Source organism: Anabrus simplex, chromosome 10 (assembly GCF_040414725.1).
Source record: "Anabrus simplex isolate iqAnaSimp1 chromosome 10, ASM4041472v1, whole genome shotgun sequence".
Taxonomy (NCBI): Eukaryota; Metazoa; Arthropoda; class Insecta; order Orthoptera; family Tettigoniidae; genus Anabrus; species Anabrus simplex.
The window spans coordinates 73,598,846-73,623,556 of NC_090274.1; the positions used below are offsets into that span (position 1 = coordinate 73,598,846).

General features: G+C 39.8%; 1 long non-coding RNA gene across 1 annotated transcript in view; it reads right to left on the minus strand.

Moving 5' to 3' along the window:
* The window catches only part of LOC136881983 (uncharacterized), a 45,895-nt gene extending 21,543 nt beyond the window's left edge, over nt 1-24,352 (minus strand). The window contains exons 1-2 of the long non-coding RNA XR_010861063.2: nt 23,838-24,352; nt 7,759-7,903 (exon numbers count right to left, since the gene is read on the minus strand). This is a non-coding gene — a long non-coding RNA (uncharacterized lncRNA). The remainder of the gene's footprint in view (nt 1-7,758; nt 7,904-23,837) is intronic.
* Nucleotides 24,353-24,711: the final 359 nt, after the last annotated feature.

Consider the following 24,711-nt stretch of genomic DNA (forward strand, 5'->3'; position numbering starts at 1 on the left):
CAGAGTATTCAGAGAAAAACCCGTCCTGCCTCCGGTTTGTCCAGCACAAATATCACATGGAGTGACTGGGATTTGAACCACGGACCCAGCGGTGAGCGGCCGATGCGCTGCCGCCTGAGCCACGGAGACTACTGCAACACAGGCCATTTCATTAATTATGGCAATGTTTTTGTTCTAGCTCACGCATACTTCGCAATGTCTGAATCTGGGAACATTTTTCTGAACAATGGTCCTATGTGATCAGCACACCAACACACGGAACAAAATGCATAATAGTTTCCTTTATTAGACTGTAAAATGAATGGAAATTCAATGTTATAGGTATCTCTGACACTTGGAGATAATTTTTGTTAAGTTTTGTGGTCTTAATGTGAAGAGAAAATATCGGAAACTGTCACAGACACAACTCTCTGAAATACATTCAAACCATTAAAATTATACACTAAGAATGAACAAACACAAATGAACTGAAATATGCAAAACTACCACATACAAAACAGATCAATATGTCTCGTACATTTTTTTTTGCTAGTGGCTTTATGTCGCACCGATACAGATAGGTCTTACGGCGACGATGGGATAGGAAAGCCCTAGGAGTTGGAAGGAAGTGGCCGTGGCGTTCTCCTGGATGCAAGCTCACAGCAGCGTGTCGCTTACCGCACGGCCAACTCGCCCGGTCCTACATTGTTAACATATGACCTCGACAGGGGGTAAAGCACAGAACCACTAGAAAAACACGTGGGCTACAACTCCAACGAAACTACACAATAACAAACTCACTCTTTTCTCCTGATTAACAGAGTCGCTAGTGCGAACTAGCTTCTCTGGCTTCTAGGACGATTGCCGTCCCAAATTCCCAGCTGAACAGCACACACACTGCTATAGTGAGCGGGAAATACAATACACGAAGACAACGGATAATACACTCGCCAAATAAAGTATCAAATAAATACGCTTGAAAATGAGGTTGCAAAAATTGCACATAAGAATTTATCCTAGGGAAAGAGTATTAACTGTACTGAAGGTTAAATTGGTAAAAAATTGGAAGAACTAAAAATAAATCGGAAAACCGGAAGACGAGTTAAAAAACGGAAAGTTTCCGGGAAAATTGGCAGGGTTGGCAGGTATGCAATACATTTACTCCCTCTTGAAGTAGTGAAGAATTTTAAATATTTGGGTTGCATGATGTCACAAGATGGAAATTTGGATGGAGAAATTGATTTAAGAATACAGCAGTCTGCAAGTTTCTACCAGTGTGCGAGATGTGCCAAGAAAGTTTTATACTCATCCTATTTTAAACCTATACTGACCTATGCTTCACCTGCCTGTACGTTGACTAAGCGGAACCAAAGTTAGATACAAGCAGCTGAAATGAGGTTCTTCAGGAGAATACAGGGAAATACAAGATGAGATAGAATACGAAATGATGAGGAAGTAAGGAGAAGCGTGGGAGTGTGTAAACTTCAAGAAGAAATTGATACAGCAAAGCTAAAATGGTTTGGACACATGATGAGAATGCCAGGAGAGAGAATACCAAAGAAAACATTCATGGATGCAGAGACTGCAAAGAGGCCTAGGGGACAGCCTAGAATGAGATGGAGGAGCTCTGTTGCGGTCTGTATTGCAAATAGAGGAGTCGATAGCAATAAAGTACTAGAAGAGGAGTGGTGAAAAGATAGAGTAAGGCTTTGGTACACTACCCTACCCAGAGAGAATCTGGAAAAGGGAATGGCTGAAAAAGAATATATTTACTCCCATTTTCGCACCCTTTCGCCCTTAGACGAGATTCTGAGGTTGGACATCAACTAGTACTCTGGTCTAGCGAAGCATCTCGCTTTAACATTAGATGACCGCTCTTTTTTTTCTATTTCCTGGTATACTGTACAAGCACCACCAGCCTCAAGGGGCCTGCTCAGCTGGAAGTCCTGTAGGTTATGAGTTGACATGGGGTCAGCGCGACAAATCCCCTCGGCTGTTATTCTAGGCTTTTGAGACCGGGGCTGTCATCTCACCTCTCAGAGAGCATAGGCTGAGTGGACCTCGAACCAGAACCCAGGGCCACAAGGAATCAAACCTAGGGCCTCCAGGTAAGATGCAATCATATATGCAATACAATGCATTGTACTGTATTGAAAAAAGTGGACCCTCTTGTCAATTTATTTCTTATAATTGCACTTCAATATGGAACAAACTTGAAATTTATTGCTTATAAGTGGTGGTGGTGATTATTGTTTAAAGAGGAAGTCCAACTAGGCAACCATCCTCTTATAGCTTATAATCATCCCCACCTAATCAACACTTTTAAAATTTATGTAGAATTTTATTCTATCTCATTTTTACAGTAGTACCAGTTTGAGTCTCTTAATAAGACCATCCTCAGCTACAATGAATAACATTAAAAACTATGCATCACTACAAATGACATAAATGATAAAAGCTCTCCTTAACAGTAACTATTAAAAACTTATCCCATATCTAATTTAGTCTTCTTCTGAATGTAGCCTCTTGTTTTCAATGTAGTGTTATCGGTGAGTAAAGTATAAATCTATAACAAACACTTTCTAAAATATTAACTATCTGAGAGGCAATAGACTCCATAAATGTCCTGGTTTCGATTTAATTACCTTAGTTTGAAAGGTGCCCACTGAATGTTGTCGAAGGTGGAAATATCTTGTAAAGGCGGAATGTCATGGAGAAAATTCTTTGCTTTTACCATGCATCAAATGTACCAGCTTGAAATTGGGAAATGAACCACATTTCATCAGTGGTTTCAGAAGTAGGTTTGATTTGAAATAGGATTTTTTCTTTCCAGTGTTGACCTTACTGGAGGATTATGAAAATCATAAATTATGAGTAGCCTCTAGCCTGTGAAGTATTTGCTTTTGGTACTCCCCCTTTATAGTGGCAAGAAATTTCAAGTTAGATATAGTTCACCAAGCATTCTCGAGATGGCAGGAAAGTATACAACTTCTTGATTCATAAGGTGGAAAAAAACCCAGCAATGATGCGTGTGTAACAGGCATTCTAACTTCCGCCTGCACCGGCTGTTCGTGGTACATCGAATGACTGGACGTACATGAACATCAGTGTTCTCCCCAGAAATTTTCATCAGCCGGGTAGCAGGAAGGAGTAGCCGTATGGGGAATACTATGTAAGAATTGAATATGAAAAAAAAATTCAATTTATTCCCCTCAGCGCATAAACCCATTTGCAACATATGAATCTCGATAGCTGCAGTCGCTTAAGTGCGACCAGTATCCAGTATTACATGTTATAAACCTCATTTTAGGTCCGTATTGAAACTTTAACAGTTCAACAATGATAAAGGTGTTTTAATTTATTCCACCTATTCAATACTTATATTATCACGTATAGTTGTTACATAATTAAATTCTTAGTTACATGGGACATGTTTCGCCCTCAATTAAGGGCATCTTCAGCCTAAATACAATAATCAAAAATACAACTAAATTAAAAGTGGACGTTAAATACAATCATCAAAAATACAACTAAAATAAAAGTGGAAGTTAAAAGTTTAGTCTGTTCTTAAAATTCAGAACAATAAAATTGTGAAAAATGATAAAATAAAAAGATGCTAATCATAAGACAGTTTTCCATTAGCATCTTTTTATTTTATCATTTTTCACAATTTTATTGTTCTGAATTTTAAGAACAGACTAAACTTTTAACTTCCACTTTTATTTTAGTTGTATTTTTGATGATTGTATTTAACGTCCACTTTTAATTTAGTTGTATTTTTGATTATTGTATTTAGGCTGAAGATGCCCTTAATTGAGGGCGAAACATGTCCCATGTAACTAAGAATTTAATTATGTAACAACTATACGTGATAATATAAGTATTGAATAGGTGGAATAAATTAAAACACCTTTATCATTGTTGAACAGTATCCAGTAATCGGGAGATAGTGGGTTCGAGCCCCACTGTCGGCAGCCCTGAAGATGGTTTTCCGTGGTTTCCCATTTTCACACCAGGCAAATGCCGGGGCTCTACCTTAATTAAGGCCACGGCCGCTTCCTTCCAATTCCTAGGTCTTTCCTATACCATCGTCGCCATAAGACCTATCTGTGTCAGTGCGATATAAAGCAAAATAGCAAAAAAAAAATAGCATCATATGATGAGCTGTGGTCATGTGTAGTATTTTGGTGCACGAATCAAATGACGAACTCAGCTCGCAATGACGCAGTGCCTTATCTTCATATATTTGATTCCCTTTGCAATTCACAGTTTATTTTCATTGGTATTCGGTATTCATTATGCAGTAGAACCGGTTTCACGATAATGTCGAAGAGAGATTGAAAGCGCTTGCAGACATTGTTTTAGATGGCGATCATGGCAATAAAGACATTTTGGAAAATGAATCTGACTTCAAGGATAGTGATTACAACAGTGAAAGTGCTGTGCAAGGTTCTTCCAAACACGCACAGCTGGTGACACAAAAGAACCATAGTGATTGGAAATTGGAGAAAAAGGACAATAATCCTGATATATAGTGTCGTCTTTCAGAAATTCTTATGAAAAATGTATAGTCCGCCCACAGTCTGAAATTGCAATGTTTTTAGAGTGCACAGATCCGCTCTTTTTGAAATTATTTTAAATGAAACATTTGTACCACAGCCAGCAGTCACTCAAGGAATGAAGAATGGGTAAGTCATAACCTTCAATGGCATGAATGTAATATTTAAGTGAATTATCTGCATTAGTTTTCATTTTATGCACATTTTTGAGTAACACGTACGCTCAAACTATGGGCGGGCAAATTAAGTCTGATTCCACAGTCAACAATGTGGCCATTTACTGTGTCTTGAATGGGTTAACACTAATATCAGACAGGTAAACAATAACTGCAAAACTGAACTATTTTTGTGTTATTATCACGAACAAGACATAATGAAGTATTCTGAATTTCTAGTGTTCTTCTGCTTCTTCATAATCATGTAACACCGGGCTTAGGCCTACCACTCGGTTGCTGCAGAGATGACTGCCATATGGGTTTGTGACGACATGTGGAATAATAATAATAGTGTATGGCCTCCGGAGAGGCCTGGTGCAGGTCATTTTTTTTTTCTAGTAGACGGCCTATTAGGCGACCTGCATGTCTGTGAAGATGAGGGCCCTACCTAGGATGATTTCTAATGTTGAATAAGCCACACACACCCAGCCCCCAAGCCATTGGAATTAACCAATTAAGGTTAAAATCCCCGACCCGGCCGGGAATCGCACCCGGGACCCCCTGAACCGAAGGCTAGTACGCTGACCATTCAGCGAACGAGTTGGACGTCATGTGGAATAGAGCGTTTGCATGCGATTCCACACTAATCAAGACTCCGCTCACGCACGACACTACGTGGTGGTCAAGCTAAACATTTAAACTCCGATGTAACTAATGCAATTATGCTGACAATAATGATTTACCAGTTATTAGTAGCAGATCAGAAATATATTAATGTACCAAAGATAACAACCAAGAAATTACTTAAGATTAAGGTGTGGGAACTACAACAGATTGGAAAAAGGACCAACTATGAGGACACCATAAGAGGACAAATGCCTACAGAAGAAGTGGAGAGTGGTGAGGTAGAGTGGACAAGATTTAAAAACACGGTGATAAAAGAAGCAATAGAGGTTAGTGGGAAGACAAGGCCGAGAGTAAGGGAAAAAGACACACCCTAGTGGAATGAAAGAGTAAGATCCTCAATAAAGGAAAGGAACATAGCACAAAAAGAACGAGACAGAGAGAAATCCAAGCCAGAACAGGTAATGGACGAGGGGAAGATCAGAGACCAGGAGCAAGTTTACCGAGACAAGAAACCAAGAGTAAAAAGAGTAGTAGAAGAGGGGAAGATAAAGTGCTGGGAGAAATGTACTCAAAAACTGAAGGAAGACAGCAGAGGCAATATGAAACTATTGTTCAGAGTGATCAAAAACAAAAGGAATTCAGTTGAAACCATCAAAGCAATTGAGGATCCTAATGGAAAGCTGAGGACATCAGAGAGGTTCTGAGGAAACAGGACAGAAGCAGATCAGAGAACAAAAGAACCAGCTGTTGAAACCTGCATAGAGGAACCTCCCATTACATGGGCAGAAACAGAAACAGCCCTTAAGAAGATGCCGCAAGGGAAATCCCCAGGAATCGACAAAGTCAGCAGGGACATGATCAAAGCAGCAGGAGTCCAGGGTTTACAGTGGCTACACATAGTGCTCAATGTAGTTTGGAAAGATGGCAAGATTGGAGCAAGGATGTCATTATCCCCTGGTTTAAGAAAGGAACTCGCCAAAAATGCTCCAACTACCGGGGAATAACACTCCTTTCTCATGGGCTTAAGATTCTTGAGAAAATCTTAGAGAGCAGATTGTTAGTCATCTTAGAGCCATAGTTTGAAGAGGAACAGTATGGCTTCAGGCCTAACAGGTCAACAACAGACCTAATCTTCAGTGTCCATACGTTAATGGAAAAGCATTGGAAAAAAGGCACAGATGTGTTATGGTTTTCCTTGACAATGAGCAGGCATATGACACCATTTCAAGAGAGAAGATATGGGAATGCCTGAGAAAAAGGAATGTGCCAGAGGGACTGGTGAGGAAAGTTCAGATGTTGTATGAGAACTGTACCAGCTGTGTGCGATTGGGTGATGGACATTCATCCTGGTTCAAGACCGAAAGTGGAGTCCAGCAAGGCAGTGCACTATCTCCATTATTGTTTAATAATAATGTTATTTGCTTTACGTCCCACTAACTACTATTTTAAGGTCTTCGGAGACGCCGAGGTGCCGGAATTTAGTCCCGTGGGAGTTCTTTTACGTGCCAGTAAATCTACCGACACGAGGCTGACGTATTTGAGCACCTTCAAATACCACCGGACTGAGCCAGGATCGAACCTGCCAAGTTGGGGTCAGAAAGCCAGCGCCTCAACCGTCTGAGCCACTCAGCCCGGCCCATTATTGTTTATCACTATCATGGATGACATACTGAAGAACATCAAGAAAACCTCTGGTGAACTAAATGCAATGGCTTTGCTGATGATGTTATGATCTGCAGAGAAACTGAGGAACAAGTACAGTCAAGACTCAATGAATGCAAGGTTAAGTTCCAGGAGTTCAATCTCAAGATAAGCGAACTCAAAACAGTAGTGATGGCAATAAACAGAGAGGGACGACCAGCAAACATCATGCTAGGAAACCATCCACTAGAAAGCGCGGAAAGCTTTACATACCTCAGCAGTGTAATATCTCGAGATACACTAGCCACAAAGGAGGTGACAAACAAAGTGCAGAAGAGCTCTCACTTTTACCAGCAAGTACGAATACTTCTATGGGATCCCAAAGTAAAAATAAAAGCAAAGCTGGTGATGTTCAATCAGTACTTCATACCAATCTTAACCTACGGTATTGAAACCTGCACTCGCACTAAGAAAGACTCATCAAGGTTGCAGGTCCACAATTCAAAAAACCAAACTGGACAAGTTTGGCCTGAATGGTTAAGTGTTTCTGGTCCTTCTACTGAAACATGACTGCTTTGCAATAGTGGCTTCTGATCACTTAAGAATTTCTCCTCTACTACTGGTAGAGAATTTCATCAATGCCACGATGTGACACTGATTTACTTATACAAGGATTTGAAAGATTCAAGTGTCTGGAGTAGGAAAACCAAAGATGATGCTTTCAGAGAGAGAAGGAAGAAAAACTTTCAGTAGGGATTTCACTGGACTCAAAAGACATGCAAGGTTTGTACACTTACCTCAAACGCACATGCAACTGCAATGTTGAGTAGTTCTAAGATGAATATCTCTGGTGTCACTTCATCAGTTTCCAGCATCAGAAGGAGAGAGTCTAAAGTTATACTGAGGTCAAATTTCCTGCTGTGATTCAGGAAATTCCAGTGTCTGAAATCCAGAAAACAATATGTCCATAAGAAATAGAACATAATGAAGTGTGCTACTATAACAAACTTTTACAATACGGAGATGTCCACAGATCTGTCCGTCAAGTACAAACTGATAACAGAGAGATGGGTGGAGCTAATAGTCATTCAATCAGAAAGGGATGCAAAGAAGAACTGACAGATATAGTTCTTTAGCTTCCAGGTTGCAGGATCCACGGCATTTGTATATAATTCATCTAGTACAGTCAAATGGATAACTATTTATTTACCATATTTCTCCGAATCCAAAACGACTTTTTTTTCTCAGAATCTCATGGGAAAACTCAAGGGTCGTCTTTCATTTGTGATCTAACAGTAATGAACACCACTGGCAGCTAAAACGGTAACCACACTGCTGCTTTTCACCCCCCGTGCATGCGCATATACACAACTTGTTGACAATAAACGTCCGCCTCTTTATTATACTCTAATGGTTTCGTATGAAGTGGATAGTTTGTAATCTTTATTATATGTCGCTAGCCGTGGCAACCGGTTTTACAGTGCCTCTGTGTAATGTCACTGGAACTCGGGAAACAGTGATGAGAGAATGAAATTCTATTAGCCTCTAGAAAAATGTTTCTCAAATTCGCAGAATGCCATCAAAACATGCGAGCCTTCGAATTCTTATAAAGGCCACGGCAACTCAATGACAGAGTTATAATGTGTCTACTGACACTTAGTAAAATTAAGTTTTATAGACAGCAGGAATATTTTCATGATGGATCGTTGTATTGTAAAGATATGTGAAACAGGTATTGCCGACAAAATTTTAAAGGGTTCTTGTCAATATTATGATGCCATGTACGGAAATAAAGAATAATTTTGCGCCCACAAGAAAATACGACATAGGCCTAACTAAAGCCAATATTTGGCGTTAGTGTGAAGTAAAAGACAGCTTAAAAAATGTGCGCAAAAGACACAAGGGCGGAATGGCCATACAATGGTGAAATAAACTTGTTAGTTGACCTTCAACATCCGCAAATTTATTAGGCCTATACATCAACTGAACAAGAAAACATTCTCAGGTTTCTTGAAAGTGTTGAAAAAGAGGAATTACAGACTATGAATCTCATTGTTGAATCCGTATTGATGGTTGAACTTCTTATAAAAATGAAATGTTATTTAAATATTTTTACAAACATGATGAGAGTTAAAAAACCGTGAAATGCTGATCGTTAAAAACAGTCTTGAGCTGGAAGTGTTTCTGTTCCAATGCTTTTTGTTGTCCTTTGATGTGGATCAACTGGTGCCTGTATACTGCTGGCTTAGTTTTTGTGTTCCGACTGGGCTGATGTACATAAGCGTTACTGAAGTTTAACCGTCTGATTTTAGTGTTACGTGGCCCGCTTATATCACAAGTGTTCTCTGATTGTGGAGTCCAGTTCATGACTGACTTGCTCCCACAGTTGAGACACAAGACGTACTGACATGTTTTGTCGTAATTGGACGTAAAAAATACATAGCATTGACTAGGAGGATTAAAACAGTTTTTGTACAATTTTGTAAGAAACAAAAAAAAGAGGAATTATGTAATGAACAACTAGAAAGAGAACTAGGTGCAGTTGAAAGAAATTTGTTTGGTGATGAGGAAAATGTATTGGTATGTAAAAACTTGTTCCCAAGAAATACTAAATTGGTCTTCCCTTGCCTCTACAGTATTAGTCTCTGCATAAACACTGCCAATTCCCCGTGGCGAGATTAACCTAAGCTGATTGCGAGGTCTGCATGTCAACATACTCTACTTATCCTTTAGCTCCAGGTAAAGTTTACAGTTTTCTTTATGTCTGTAGTAGACTTGTGATGAGGAAGTGAAGTGTTCAATTTTTCTGAAGGTTGCTAAAAAAAAAAATAACCAGGCAAAAAGCACACATTACCTGCGACAGCACAATGACACAATAAATGGGAACTTTTTACAGAGGTTTTGCTGTAGTAGGCCTACAAAAAATATGTGGTTATTCTGATGCCTGAAATGTCAAATATCATAACATGTATAATCATTTTCAAGTCACGAAGAAGCTAGCGAAGAAGGGGAACGTGAATTGCAACGTCCTATTTTACTCTACTTGAGTGATCTACAGCTGAATTTTAATTAATTTTGTCAGGTAAAGCCTAAATGTGTCACAGGAGATATTTTACACGCCAAAATTGCACGACAGAGTATCAAATAGACATCCTTTCTGGCCTCAAAAATCTGACTATCTCAGCCGTGTTTCAACCTGCGATCTAGAATCTGAATGGTGACACTACCACTGATCCGTAGACAGTTTATGATAAGAAAGGGAACACAGAACTCAGCTGCGTTTGGAAGGAGAATTTGAACCTCACCACCAGTAGCCCTGAAGAGAGTACAGGAACCTCAGGGCATGCCTTGTCGATCTGGCTCTACTCAAATGAACGGCCAATCCACAATGAGAAACCCTGAGCAAGCACGAGTACACAAACCTCTATACGTAAGTCGAAGTCTTAGCGTTTCCATGCTGTGAGCTTGGCTGACAAGGAAGCCCTTCTGACTGTAAGTCTCCAACATGATTGAGATTTCGTACGACAACTTCAGTAGGAATGCTTTATTCCCCCACCTAATCCCATGGCACAACAGTCCCGAAGGGCCATGGCCTACCAAGCGACCCTGCTCAGCCTGAAGGCCTACAGATTATGAGGTGTCGTGTGGCCAGCACGTCAAATCATCTCGGCCGCTATTCTTGGCTTTCTAGACCGGGGCCGCCATCTCAATGTCAGATTGCTCCTCAAATTCAGACATGCCAACTTTCAAAAGTAAAAATTGGGTGAAATTTGGCAGCGAATTGAGACGTATTACGACACATCATTGATGGCAGAACATGTTAATGTACTGAATTATAATGAATTAGTACAACTCTATTTGCCCTACATATTTTTCATTATTTATATGTGAATACTAAATACTGGACATACCTGAACTTTAGGAACATGTGACTTCTCATCCTTCAACATGCTGAACACATTACGATTAAGTGTTGTTCAACACATCCGTAGCTGACATAGCCCTCTTCAGAAACTCGGAATTAAATTTTTGCTCAAAGCACTTGCCTTGGTGAACTGATTTAAAGCTTTAAAGTTTAAAGTATGTTCAGACAGCAAGGATCTGAACTGTGTTTTTGTCTTTGTGACTCTGCTAAAAATCGATGGTGATGTTTGTTGTTTGAAGGGGCCTAACACCTAGGTCACCGGCCCCTCATAATGGTACTAATCACTGGGAGGTAGAACCATGGTGTTCCTTCTATAGTGGTACTAATCACAGCTAATGTAGACTCATGGTGTTTCTCTAATGGTGGTATTAATCACAGGAAATGTAGATCTATTGTATGTCGCACACAATGGCATCACTCACACATAACACAAACCCATACTGTTTCGCACATAAGCAGCAAGCAACGCAGACCCATGGTGCTCCGCACATAGTGGGACTAATCACGGGCGCCGGTATTCCCGTGATGTCCCTCACTAAGTGGAACTAATCACAGGCAGTGTATACTCATGGTGTTGCTCATATAGTAGGCCTACTACTAATCATAGGCAATGTAGACCTACGGTGTATGACACATTATGGTAACAACCACAGGTAATTCAAATCCATGGTATTCGTCATATAATGGACCTACTCTCAGATAACGCACACTCATGGTTTTCGCACATAGTGGTACTTACCACAGGCGCCAGCCAAACCCACGGTCCTAATCACGGGCAACATACACCCACGGTGTTTCTCGTGAAGTTGTACTACTCACAGGTAGCACACATCCATTCTGAACCCAGGGGAACCGACATATTCCAGCATAGCGTTACGGCACATGGACATTAGTTCGTGCAGCCGAATGCCTGCTCCCCCGCTTCGGTGGAATACACACAATCATAGACCCCACTAACCACAGAACCATGGTATTCCTCACATAAAGGCACTACTCATTGGTGGTACTAACTGCAAGTAACGTCAATCCATGGTGTTCCGCATGTAATGGTACTAAGCACAGGTGATTTCATGGTTCTAATGCCATCATCCCTTGGTTGCCCCTTTTAGTAGCCTCTTACAACAGGCAGGGGATACCGCGGGTGTATTCTTCATCTTGTCCCCCACCCACAGGTGGTCTGCTAAAAATCCTTTTACATTCTGCATTGCTATGTAGAATTGATAAAATAGCAAGCATCACCTTAGAGTCTGTCATATTTAAGTATACCATCACCTGATTTCATCTTACCTACCAAAGCCCACTGAACATCACTTCTTCCTTTTGCAGGGTCAGTTTTTTCAAGCTGAAAGTTACAGAACTGGGAGTGCAGATTATTAGTTTCTTTATCTAAAGGTTCCGTTTCACTAGTCAGAATGTTCGTAGACTTGTTAATAAAAAATCTAAGGCTAGAAAATGATGCCTTACTTATAGCAGAAATATTTGTAACTTTTGCATTAATTAAAACTTCATCTTTGAACGGAAATTTGTGTACCGTGCAGTCACATAATGAAAAGAAACTTTCTAAAAGAATATGCACTTTTCCTCAGACTTCAAAATGTTCACCAAAATAAACACACAGTTTCCTATCATCAGATCACAATCATCCTTTTCATTTGCTGGAATATGATAATTTACATCAAGGAGAGAGGAGGAGCTTTTAATAATGTGTGGTTTCACAAACCTTGCCATCATATTCTTCAATAGTTCCTCCAAAACCAATGCTGTGCGTTCTATAGATCCCGCTGGCTTTCTCAAAGTATGACCTATCCATTTCCATCCCTTGATTTCCACTGCGACTGGAACTTGGTTTGTTGTTCTCCATAGCTCGTCATTGGATATAATTTCACGCCATCTGATGTTTATGATGCATCGTAAGCAACGGTTTATAAATGCCTGCAAGAGATTAGTGATAGTTTATGTAACCTTCCAAGTTTCACAAGCATATAGAAGGACTGATTTAACATTTGTATTAACAATTTTTATTATCGTTTGCCTTGAAATGTTATTTTTCCATACCGTATAGAGCTGCATGAAGGCTCCATTTGCTTTCCTTATTTTGGCTCTCACATCCTCTTGTCACTACACTTCTCAAGTAGGTAAATGTTTTAACCTCTTCTCCTGCCACAAATAATCTTTCATCAATTTTAGCATTTGCTCTCATTTCCTTGGTCTTAACAACATTTATATTGAGTCCTGCAGCCTTTGCTTCCTTCTAACTTGTGTTTCATATCACTAATTCTTGAAGACAAAAATCATCTGCAAATTCTAAATCTTCCAGTCTTTCCCCCATTGTATTCCTCTTTTCCTTCCACCCACCATATTTCTCATGGCATTATTGAGCACCACTAAAAAGATTGTTGGTGAAAGAACGCATCCCTGGCGAATTCCACTTGTGACATTCACATCATCTGAGTTTTTTCCCTCATGTACTACTTTGCATCTATACCCTTTATACATTGCCTCCATGAGATTGAAGATCTCATCCGGTACTCCATATTTCACCAAGGTCTTCCACATTACGGTCCTATTTACTGAATCAAACGCTCTTTTGAAGTCTATGAATGTCAAGTACAAAGTGGCCTGCCATTCATTACTTTGCTCTAGAATTATTCTTAGCGTATTTATTAGATCAACGCATCTGCATTGTCTACAGAAACCAGCTTGTTCTTTTCGAAGACGCTGCTCAATTGAGTCCTTTACTCTGTTTAGAATTATTCTAGAGAGAATTTTACTTGGAATGCTCAGTAGTGTTATTCCTCTCCAATTTTTACACACTGTGGTGTCACCTCTTTCGGGGAGTTTCACGATCAAGCCCTCTTTCCAATCAGCTGGAATTTTCTCTTCTTTCCATATTTTCCCCAGTAATGGTAGCCTCTTCATCCACTTTTAGTATTTCTGGATCTATATTATCTATACCTGTTGCTTTAACATTCTTTAATTGTTTCATTGCTAACCTAACTTCATGCCTTGTTGGGGGATTTAGTTTTATTCTTGAGTATTCAGTATATAAGCCTTCATTTACTTCTTCTTGTATTTCCTGCTCATTTCCATCATCTTTATTTAAAATTTCTGAAAAATGCTCTTGCCATCTTCTCAATTGTTCTTCTTGTGATAACATATTTCCTTGCTGGTTTACTGGTTTACTCTTCCTATAACCTCCTCTTGACAACTTCCTTGTAATATAATAAGGTTGTTTCATATCACCCTTCTCAGTTTCCTCTGCGATTCGTGCCTGCTGGTCAATCCATCTTCTTGTATCGCTTCTCACACTCCTTTTAACCATTTTGTCAATTTCTGAATATTTCCTTTGGGCTTCTGACTTCTACCATCTTGTTCTGCTTTGGTTTACTATAGCTTTTGCCTCTTTTCGTTTTTCAGTTAAGTCCCATGTTTCTCCAGACATCCAGTCTTTCTGTTGATAGCTCTTATAACCAATTACTTTCTTGCACATTTGTATATAAGTGTTCTTAACATTTTCCTAAGTTCTTTCCACACTCAACTCTTCCTCTTTTTTCAAGATTTGAAAGGACTTCAAACTGATTTTTTAACTCCAGACTAAATTCTTTCCTTCTCTTTTCACTGTTTAACCTTTGTATGTTGAACCTCTTTCTTCTTGTTGCAAACTTCTTTGATGCAGCCTTTATTTTCAATTTAAACTCAGCTACAACTAGATGATGATCACTACCAACATCAGTTCCTCTTCAATTCCTCACACCTGTCAATGATCTAAATTTCTTTCTAATAACTACAGGGTCGATGTGATTTCCTATTTTGTGATCTGCGATACCCATGTAACCTTATGACACCTTTTGTGAGGAAAGATTGTCCCTCCAATCACCATTTCCTGGCTGGCACACAAATTTACAAATCTCTCTCCATTATCATTCATTTCATCTAATCCATGCTTCCCTATCACATGCTCTAGTCCCCTCATTATTTGATCCAATCTTCGCATTCATATCACCCATAATAATAGCAATACCTCTTTTATTTATATTCTTCATAGTTTCATTCAACTGATCCTCCGCAGACTGTCCAGAATAAATAAATGTATTCCCATTTTGTGTCATGATCTCTCCAAAATCACATCACCTCACTTCACTTAAACCAAGAATTTCCAAGCCATAATTTTGCATCTATTTCTCAACCTGCTTTAGTTTACCTTCTTCTGTCAAAGTTCTAACATTCCAACAACCTATTCTCATTTTCCATTTTGGGCCAAAGTTCGTCGTCAAGGTATCCATCCGGTTTCACTAACTTCAGTTTCTTTAATAAGTGGATTTAAGATGTGCGAGTTATTAGCCCACAGCCCCCGGGCTTGGTGGTGAGGCTGCCACCTGAGCCTCCAAGCCTGCCGTTTTCTGTAGGGGTTGTCTCCCTTAGCCTTTGAAGATCCCTCCTTACCACAAGGCAGTGGTTCCCCCCATTTCTTCAACCCCAAGGGAAAAGGGTTGCCTCATCTGCCAGATTTGCCGTTCCACAGGTCTCCTCCTCCGCTGCATCTGCCATTGAGGACTTCACCAGAGCTCCATTAGCCGTCACTTTTCAGGGTTCCCGAAGGGCCTTTGCAACTACCGTAGTGGTCCTGGGGCACACACAGGCCCTGCTGTACATCACCCCTACAGGCAATCCCCTACTTCATGCCGTTGCCCACCTCCCATGACGTGGATGAGGGGTTAGACTTATGGGAGGCACTCCTACCATTACTGGAGCATTATCAGCACCAAGAGCTAGGCAGTTTTTTAAATGGAATGCAGAATTCCTGAAAAGGAGAGAGCAAAAGATTGGGAATGTTAGCTCCAGTAGCATCCCTTTCTAAATTAGGCACAGAGACTAGACAACTCTGAATTTCATTGATTTCAGGCCTAAAAAATGTTACAACAATAGGATATATTTTCAAGTCGCTTTTAATGCTAACATCAGTAGCAACAGAAAATTCATTCACTTGCAAATGTGCTACATTTTTCGCCCCTTCTTCCACGCACATTTCTGTAATGATAGCCGCTGTTTTCGTTCTAGCACACCCATATCATTTTGTGATTTCCGAATCAGGAAACATTTTGGGAAACACAGGCCCCGCGTGGTCGGCACAATTTACAGGCAGGTTATGCTCTACGATAAATGACGTAAATAAAGCCTCTGCATTCATCACAGGATTTACATCTTGGTTTTTACGTGAAAAGTTCAGTTTCTGGTTTCTTTCTACACACTGGACACTCTCCTTATGTTTCCTTTGCACATGTTTGAGTATATCGCACTTCCCGCCATGCGCACCTGAAAAATCACACCTACATATAGTACAGAATGTGAAAGTTGATCCCTACCTGGATTCACTTAAACACAGAAACTCTTCCCTATAAGCGCTTTTAAACACTGCATCATATTTGTTTTTGATATTTTGGCCAAAACAGATATTAAGACATACAACAAAGAGCACTACTACATGATGTAACACGAGCACTATGCAGGTCCTGCCCCAGGTAGACATCTATGGCATGCTACTTCTGAGGTTAGGTTATTCGCTTACGACTTCCACTTTCTGTTATTAAGCTATTTGAGTATTTGACTGTATTATAGACCAAAGAGGAGCACATGGCTGGCCAGCGTGCCCCATACTGCCATCTGGTTGTGATTATTAGAACTACTATCGACCAGCTATACTCAGCCATATATTGATAGAACGAGGAAACACGCGGGAATTTAAAATAACGATTACATGATGAAACCAAGTGTTGTGTTCAGGTCCAGGATGGAAGGTCAGGTTGGTTCGAAACGAAGAGTGGAATCCAGCAAGGTCTTTCACCACTTCTCTTCATAATCATAATGGATAAAGTTTTAAAAGTGGTTAAAAGAAAGGATCCAACAACTAATGCCCTGGTTTTTGCTCATGATATAATGGTATGGGGCGAGACAGAAGCGGAAGCACAAACTAGACTAGATTTCCGGCATGAAGCTTTTACAACCTTAGGTCTCAAAATCATCAAAACGAAGACAGTTGGCTTGGTGATGAGTAGAAACTCTCCAACTGTTCATCTAAGAATTGGAGATGAGGAGATGGATAATGTAGAAAACTTCCAGTATTTAGGTACCGGTAGTGTTCTGTCATAAGACAAGAGATTAGAAACAGAATACAGAAAGCTTCCAAATTCTATCACGCTGTACGTCAAATACTTTGGGATGAAACATTTCCGTTAGTTTCCAAGATTAGCTTGTACAAAATATATCTAGTACTTATATTGGCGTATGGCCTGGAAGCACCAACACTTACTGGACCAACAAAGAGTCGTCTTCAGGCAACAGAAATGAAGTTCCTCCATTCTTGTCAATAAAAATGGATAAAATAAGGAATGTGAATATTTGGCAACAACTTGGATTGGAAAGAAGCTTGCTGGAGACTCTAGAAGTGAAGAGATTGCAATGGTATGCTCACATGAAAAGAATGGACCCTCACAGGATTCCTCGAACATACCTTGACCACCATGTTCCCTGGAAGAGACCATGAGGAAGACCTCGTGATGTTTGGGAAAAACAGATTGAAGGACCTTGAAATTAGAAATGTGAACTGGCGTCACATATATGAGCAGCATCTTTGAATGGATAGGACAAACTGGAGGAGGCTCGTACACAACCGCACCCAGCTTGTTGGAGCGAAGAAATGATGATGATGAAAAAATTATTGAAACTGCTCTGAAAATCGGGGGATCGGTCCCAGCGATCAGGCTGAACGATGAAAAATCGGCAGTCTCCCGCTTAAATTGGGAGAGTCTGCTCAATTGTAATCATGCAGACTGAGTGGACCTCAAAACCAGCTCTCAGATCCAGGTAAAAATCCCTGACCTGGCTGGGAATCGAACCCAGGGCCTCCGGGAAGTAGACGCATGCTACCCCTACAGGAATGATTTATTTGGCCATATCAAAATTAGATGCCCAGTCGTATATTTAGCACCTGTTTTGGGGTGTCAAACTTTGCTCATTTAAACACTGCATAGACAGAAATGAGCGGCAGGAAGCAGGTAGAGGTAGAGAAGTAATGTGTGTGTGAGAGAGAGAGAGAGAAAGTAAGAGTGTGACAATATGACTTGGCTGGCCGCCCCGCCTCTGCCTGCTTCCCGCCGCTCACTCCTGTCTACGTGGTTCGTAAACAAGCAAACTTTGACACACCAAAACAGGAGCTAAATATACGACTGAGCATCTAATTTTGATATGGCCGAATAAAGTATTCCTACTGAAGTCATACCAAATCTCAATCAGATCAGAGACTTACAGGTGGAAGTATTTTCCTTGTAAGTACGAGGACTTGGTCATCGACAAGAACTCTGAAACAAGACAAGCACTGAAGCTGTAAGAGCCCAAGCAGGCAGATTCTTAAATGTGATATTGCTTCCAAAAATAAACTCTGCAAGAACAACATTGTCATTCAGAAAATGTGTAATAATAATTTAGTTTTATACCCATGCAAATTCTTCTCCACTAACTCTTCGCTTCATTTTCCAGACACAGAGTACATTAATAGATTCTTCATCAACTGAACAAACATATTTAAGCACATCCCTTTGAAATTTTTATAGAACCACCCAGGGTCACTATTGTAACAATTTACAGCTGCAACTTTTTCATTGAGATAATGTTAGAATGTTTACTTTCTCCACCTGAGGTTGATCACTTTCATACAACAATCAATAAAACTACTCTGTATGAACAGAACATATTACAAACGATACCCCACATAAACTAAGACCGTCCAAGCAGTGTTTTTACTCTCCGATACGTAAGCTACAGTATTGGAGGCGCACCACATAGTTCTTGACCTTGCAAACAGCGTGCACGTGTTCGACCTCGCAAGCATCAGTTACCAGTCTGAATCTAAGCTGTTAACATGGTGAGACAGTTATCATAGCAACACCGTATTTTCGTGTGTAAAAGTTATTTTAAGTAAGAGTCGGCTTGACGGGTAGGCGATGCATTTGTTCAGCAATTTCCCGGTGAGGTGCCACCTTCACGAGCACAGATTCACGTAATTGTAAATAAATTTGAAACTACTGGCTCAGTGCTCAATAAAATACATGTGCACACACAAACATTTTTAACAGAGTAAAAGCTAGATGAAATTGGTACGAATCTTGAACGGACAAAATATAAATTAGCAAAACAAGTAGGGGTTTTGGTTTCTTCTTCACACAGAGCTACAAAGGTGTTACACATTAAATCGTACAGGTTTACATGTGCCCACTTTTTAAAACCAGCTGATCCACCAACAAGAGTAAGATACTGTGAATGGTATCTTGCATCAATGAATGATTGTTTATGCGACCCACAGCTTGTGTTCTTTTCGGATGAGGCCCAGTTTCATCTTAATGGTCGGGTGAACAGCCGTAACTCTTGCTATTGGTGTGCAGAAAATCCTAATGGTGTTCAAGAAGTCCCTCATTATGAAAGGAAGATTGGGGTTTGGTGTGCTGTTAGTGAAAGACGAATACTAGGGCTATTTTTTTTTTTCGAGACGACAATAAATGCAGAGAGGTACCAAGATGACACTTTGATGCCATTCTTTCATCTGTTAATGGAAGAAGAAACATCGCATGGGTGGTTTCAACAAGATTCATCCGTGCTCATACAGCAGAAGATTCCCTTCTTATAATCTGGGAAGTGTTTGCAGACAGAGTGATCAGTGCTGATCTATTTCCCCCTCGTTCTCTAGATCTAAACAGTATGTGATTTTTACTTGTGGGGTAAACTGAAAGAAAAGTGTATCGAACAAATCCCCGCACATTGGAGGAACTGAAAGAAAACATTACGAATGAAATCCGAATCATTACATTGGCAGAATTAACTCGAGTCAGCGAGAATATGGTTACCACATACAGTGCCTGTATAACTCAGGAAGGATGACACTTCCAGCATCTTTTATAAGATAAGATTTCATATAAGATTGTATACATGCTTACAGGAGGGCGGCCGTGCACAATATAAGTTTGGCTGATGTAGGTGCCGTAGGGGTGTGTACGAACACCGTGCATTTAGTCTTAGTTTATATGGGAGACCTTGTATTTCCAAATATTCATTAAAACTATCAGAACACTGTTAAAATAAACCAACTCCAGATGGAAGAAAATTCAAAACAAAGATAGCATTTTAACCAAGTGGGAGTTTGTAAGCAATCACGACTCAGAATTAAGTTATTATATCCTTTAGTCGCGATCTCTCATGGACCCTCATTTGAGAAACCCCAATTATAACACTTACATGACGCCAAAGAGGTAGGCAGCCACGAGCCCTGCAATGAACTTGATGAGCGTGAGAAGCAGAAAGTCTATAACCTCAGCTACAATTCTCTTCCAAACAGGAGCGATGCGATACTCTACTCCTGCAACAAAACAACTACTGTCTTACAGTTGGACGATAATTATCATCATCAGCCGTTGATGATACAGAAATATCATGACTCTATTCAGACCCAGGATGGAATTAGAACTCTCAGGGACAGGAAAATAAAGGGTTGAGAGGTCAAAGACACAGAATCTAGTTCAGGAATTCCTCAGGATTACCAATTCCTTAAATCACCAGCAGGAGACAATGTTTAGTGGTGTGTTCTATTGTGAAGAAACATCCAGAGTTTAGTCTAAAAGGAGATTGATTACTGTCTAGTTTTAAGGTTATTAATCCATTCCATATTCCTGGTGTATGGGTAGAAAAGGATAAAGGTAATGAAAGGTAACTGTTAATAATAATAATAATAATAATAATAATAATAATAATAATAATAATAATAATAATAATAATAATAATAATAATAATAAATCTCAATAATCTCTAATAATAAATCCAAATCTCTTATGAAAAAACACAGTACATAGACTCTAAGAACCCAAACTTGGCATCCAATGCAACCAAGTATAGCAATATCATACAAGTTACACATTTCAAGTACAGAGGTGAAATTATTGGAAAGACTGACAACAAAAGAATAGCTAACAAAACATGTGCAGAAAAACTGCGTAAAGCCTACACAATCACCTGGTATATGTACAACAAGAAATCGCTTTCCACCAAAGCCAAACTTTGCCACTATCATACAGGCGTCGTTACAGAAGCACTCTACGCAACGAAGACGTCATCATTAATTACCAACATCAAAGACATTGAGAAAATGGAACAATAGATTTCGAGGAAAATATTTGGACCCAAGATTCAAGATGGTATCTCGATGCGTAAAAGCTCAGAAGAACTGTATTTGCTGACTTATTCACCTTGCACGGAAAAGACGTATGAAATTCTACGGTCATACAGCACGAATGGAAGACTCTGGCTTTCACAGCATCAACGGAACCCGAAAATGCACAATATACTGGCTGGTAAACATCCAAAGCGACCTCACAGAAATCAATATTGACCCACTGGCAAGTACATGGACTACATACAAGCAGAAAATCAATACACATAACTTCATATCCAAGAACCCAACAGGAAGGAATTTGAAACTCAAAAATGCATGGATGCAAGAAAGAAGACGAGCCCAAAGTGAACGGACGAGAAAGTTTTAGGAAGATAAGAATAAGAAAACCAGTGGTATGTAATGGTTCTACATGCTCCTTAGAGGGCAGAACACTATGAGCAGGCATTTTAATTTGCGTTTGCATTTCAACATTATGTTTTACTCCACAATCTCTGTTGGGAAATCTATGGCCGAGTTTTAATTAATTTTGTTAAGTACCCCAAATGAGTCACCTGAGTTATTTTACACAGAGCGTTGAATGAACTTTCCTCCGCCTTTAAGAAATTTGACTACCTCTGATGGGTTTGAGCCCACGATTTGGTATCCGGAGGCCAACCCCTCTACCGATGAATCACAAGCGGGAGTTTGGCACCACAGCCAAGCACTAGCGCAAGCTATATTAAGTTTGCCCTCAAAGACACTTAATACTGTAATGTGTTGGCGGAGTAAATAAATGGAGACAGTACCTGGTAGCGTTCTACTTCTAAAATTTATTAGCTACCTACTAGTCTATACATATTAACACACAGGATTACCGAGCTCACATTTACGCTTAATGTACAGGATACACAATTACACAGTTTGTGCTCTCTCTCTCTCAATTTATCACCGTTCATTCACACTAATACACACAGAGTACGATCACTCACACTACAGTCTCAATCAGTCACCCAACAAAATTAATTAAAATTCAGCCATAGACGCCCACGAGAGATTTGGTTTACTCCGCCACTTAGTAGGCCTACATCAAGCGAGCTGGCCGTGTGGTTATAAGCGCGCACCTGTGAGTTTGCATTTGGGAGATAGTGGATTCGAACCCTACTGTCGGCAGCCCTGAAGATGGTTTTCTGTGGTTTCCCATTTTCACATCAAACAAATGCTGAGGCTATACCGTAATTAAGACCACGGCCGCTTCCTTCCCACTCCTAGCCCTGAACTGCATGAACCATGCCTATAGGCCTAAACAATGTTGATCAAGAGTGATAATGTGTTAAAGAGTTTAATGTTACTAGGCTACACTTTACTGGCAGGGGGAGCATGTATAGAAAGAAAGAAAGAAGAAAGAAGAAAACCACACAAAGGATGTGAAACAAAATCTTGAGTAGCAGAGATGAGAGATCCTTCCTTTAAGCTTGCCATAGACTCAATATTTTTTACTTATATAGGAAAAATGAAATGGAGACAATGTCAATCTGGTAAATGTGACTATTTTCTGTATTTATATCTCTAAATAATGATTAATGCCCAAGAAAAGTGTAATATTGGAAAGTGTAATATAAGGTTATTTTCTACTCTTTAAAAAGTAAGCATTTCCTACTGTTTACCTCAATATCGAATATCATGTGGCCACATTCGGTGAAAATAACAAAACAGCAAAGTTTGAGCGTGTCATGCTGTGTGCTGGATGTATCTGTTACCGGTACGTGAATATATTAAGTACAGGAGGAGTGAAATTCACCGACATTTTAGCCATACCAACGGGCTTGCACTAGCCAATACTGTAGCAGGATATACTAGAGTCCTGTAGGCTGATTTACGGCTCTAACCTGCGGGCTTGTGCTCCCAAACCAATGGTCTAACCTATCCTGACCAATGGTCTTGTTACTAGCCACACACAGTCGGCGGCCTTGTGTAGCATCTTAAGACACCATGCAAGTCTCGTAGTGTTGGATTCCTAACCTCTCTTTTGTACTCCTCTTAGTAAAGTTTTACCCGAGGGTTATAGAGAAACAGTTTTGTGCAGCAAATAGATTTGTATGTCCAAGGCTGAGATACAGATATATGAACCAAACAAGAGCCTCTTATTAAGGCATCAAAGCAATGCACATACTATGCTACTGAAGGACACAAAATGGTTCTGTTTTACACTTAGAGCTAAATTATATGGCATGAATGGAAAATCCTTGCAGTAACCTTGCACAATTTATGTTGATATTTTTTGAGGAAGAACACAGTGTTTCCTCTAGAAGGTAGCTTCCTTCAGTCAGTCCGATTATATTTTGTTTCGGACGAATTATGTAGTAAATCCTACATCAAGAATAATGAAAGACAAAACGTAAAACGATAAAACTCTCGACAATGGGTGCCAGTGGCATTCGTGGAAGTTAGGCCTACCCTTCTCGACCACTTGTGGTATTTAAACGTGCATACACACGTAAAGGGAATAGTGATATATTAATTCATTCACACATGCACACACACACGTCTGGAAGAAATCTTCCCCTTTATGATTACGATCAAAAGTGGCCAAAAAATTTACATTCCGCATGAATTCACTATTTGCTATGACCGAGTAGACCAGTATTTTTTACGACATTCACTGTCTAAGAGTTTAACCCGTAAAATATGTTCATCAATGCCGAAGTTCACTTATGCACATCTTTAGCTAGGCCTACACTTTCCATCAAACTAACACTTACCTGCACGAGTGTTTGCTTGAGGGTACTGTCTCGGTGCTTGTGGCTGCGGAATTCCTGTCGTATTCACCGGTCTATAAAATTCCGCAGATGGTTGAGAACGTTGTAGAATAGAATTGCTGGTAACATTTGGCTGCAGAGGCAAAAACTGAAAGCCAGTATGTTGATTTGACATTAGGTATGGAAATGATGCCATTGCAAGTTGCCACATTTTGGCAGCCTGAATCCATTTTTCCAAGGCTTCGAAATATTGAGCAGGTGTTTCAAATGTCGCACTTGCAGGTGGTTCCGAAGTATTTCCTACAGATTCTTCCTCTCTCCCTAAAACTGGATCCGAACCATCGGCCATTGCCATATATGCCACACAAAATCAAATATATAATACTTGTATATTCACATCCAAATTAACAATTGTCGTTCAAATTCTCAGCGTGCCTTTATAACAGCACCCTAGTATACGTAAATAACTAAGAAAATGTTCTTTTTTTTTCACGGGAAAATATTTTTTATACTCTTATCAGAATCACCTGTTGAACCAAGGCATATCAACTGTATATCAGTGGTTGCGCCAACTTGAGCCACCACCACTAGTAAACAAGGAGTATAAATATAAAATATAGTAGAGTGAGTCAGAGAACTTCCATCATGAATACGATATTCCTAGATTACCTCTTTGGTACGCCTGCTGTACTTCTTCTCTTTTGCTTGATTAGCTTTAAAGCATCGTAATAAAACGCTACGTCCAGCCACTGGTTTTCGGGTTAATTATATTCTATTGGAGGTACATAACATAAGGGAAAGGATGTCCTTTTAATGGGACTGTTTCACTGCGGGAAATGATTATTAGTTAATTACTATTTTAATAGGGTTATTTTAT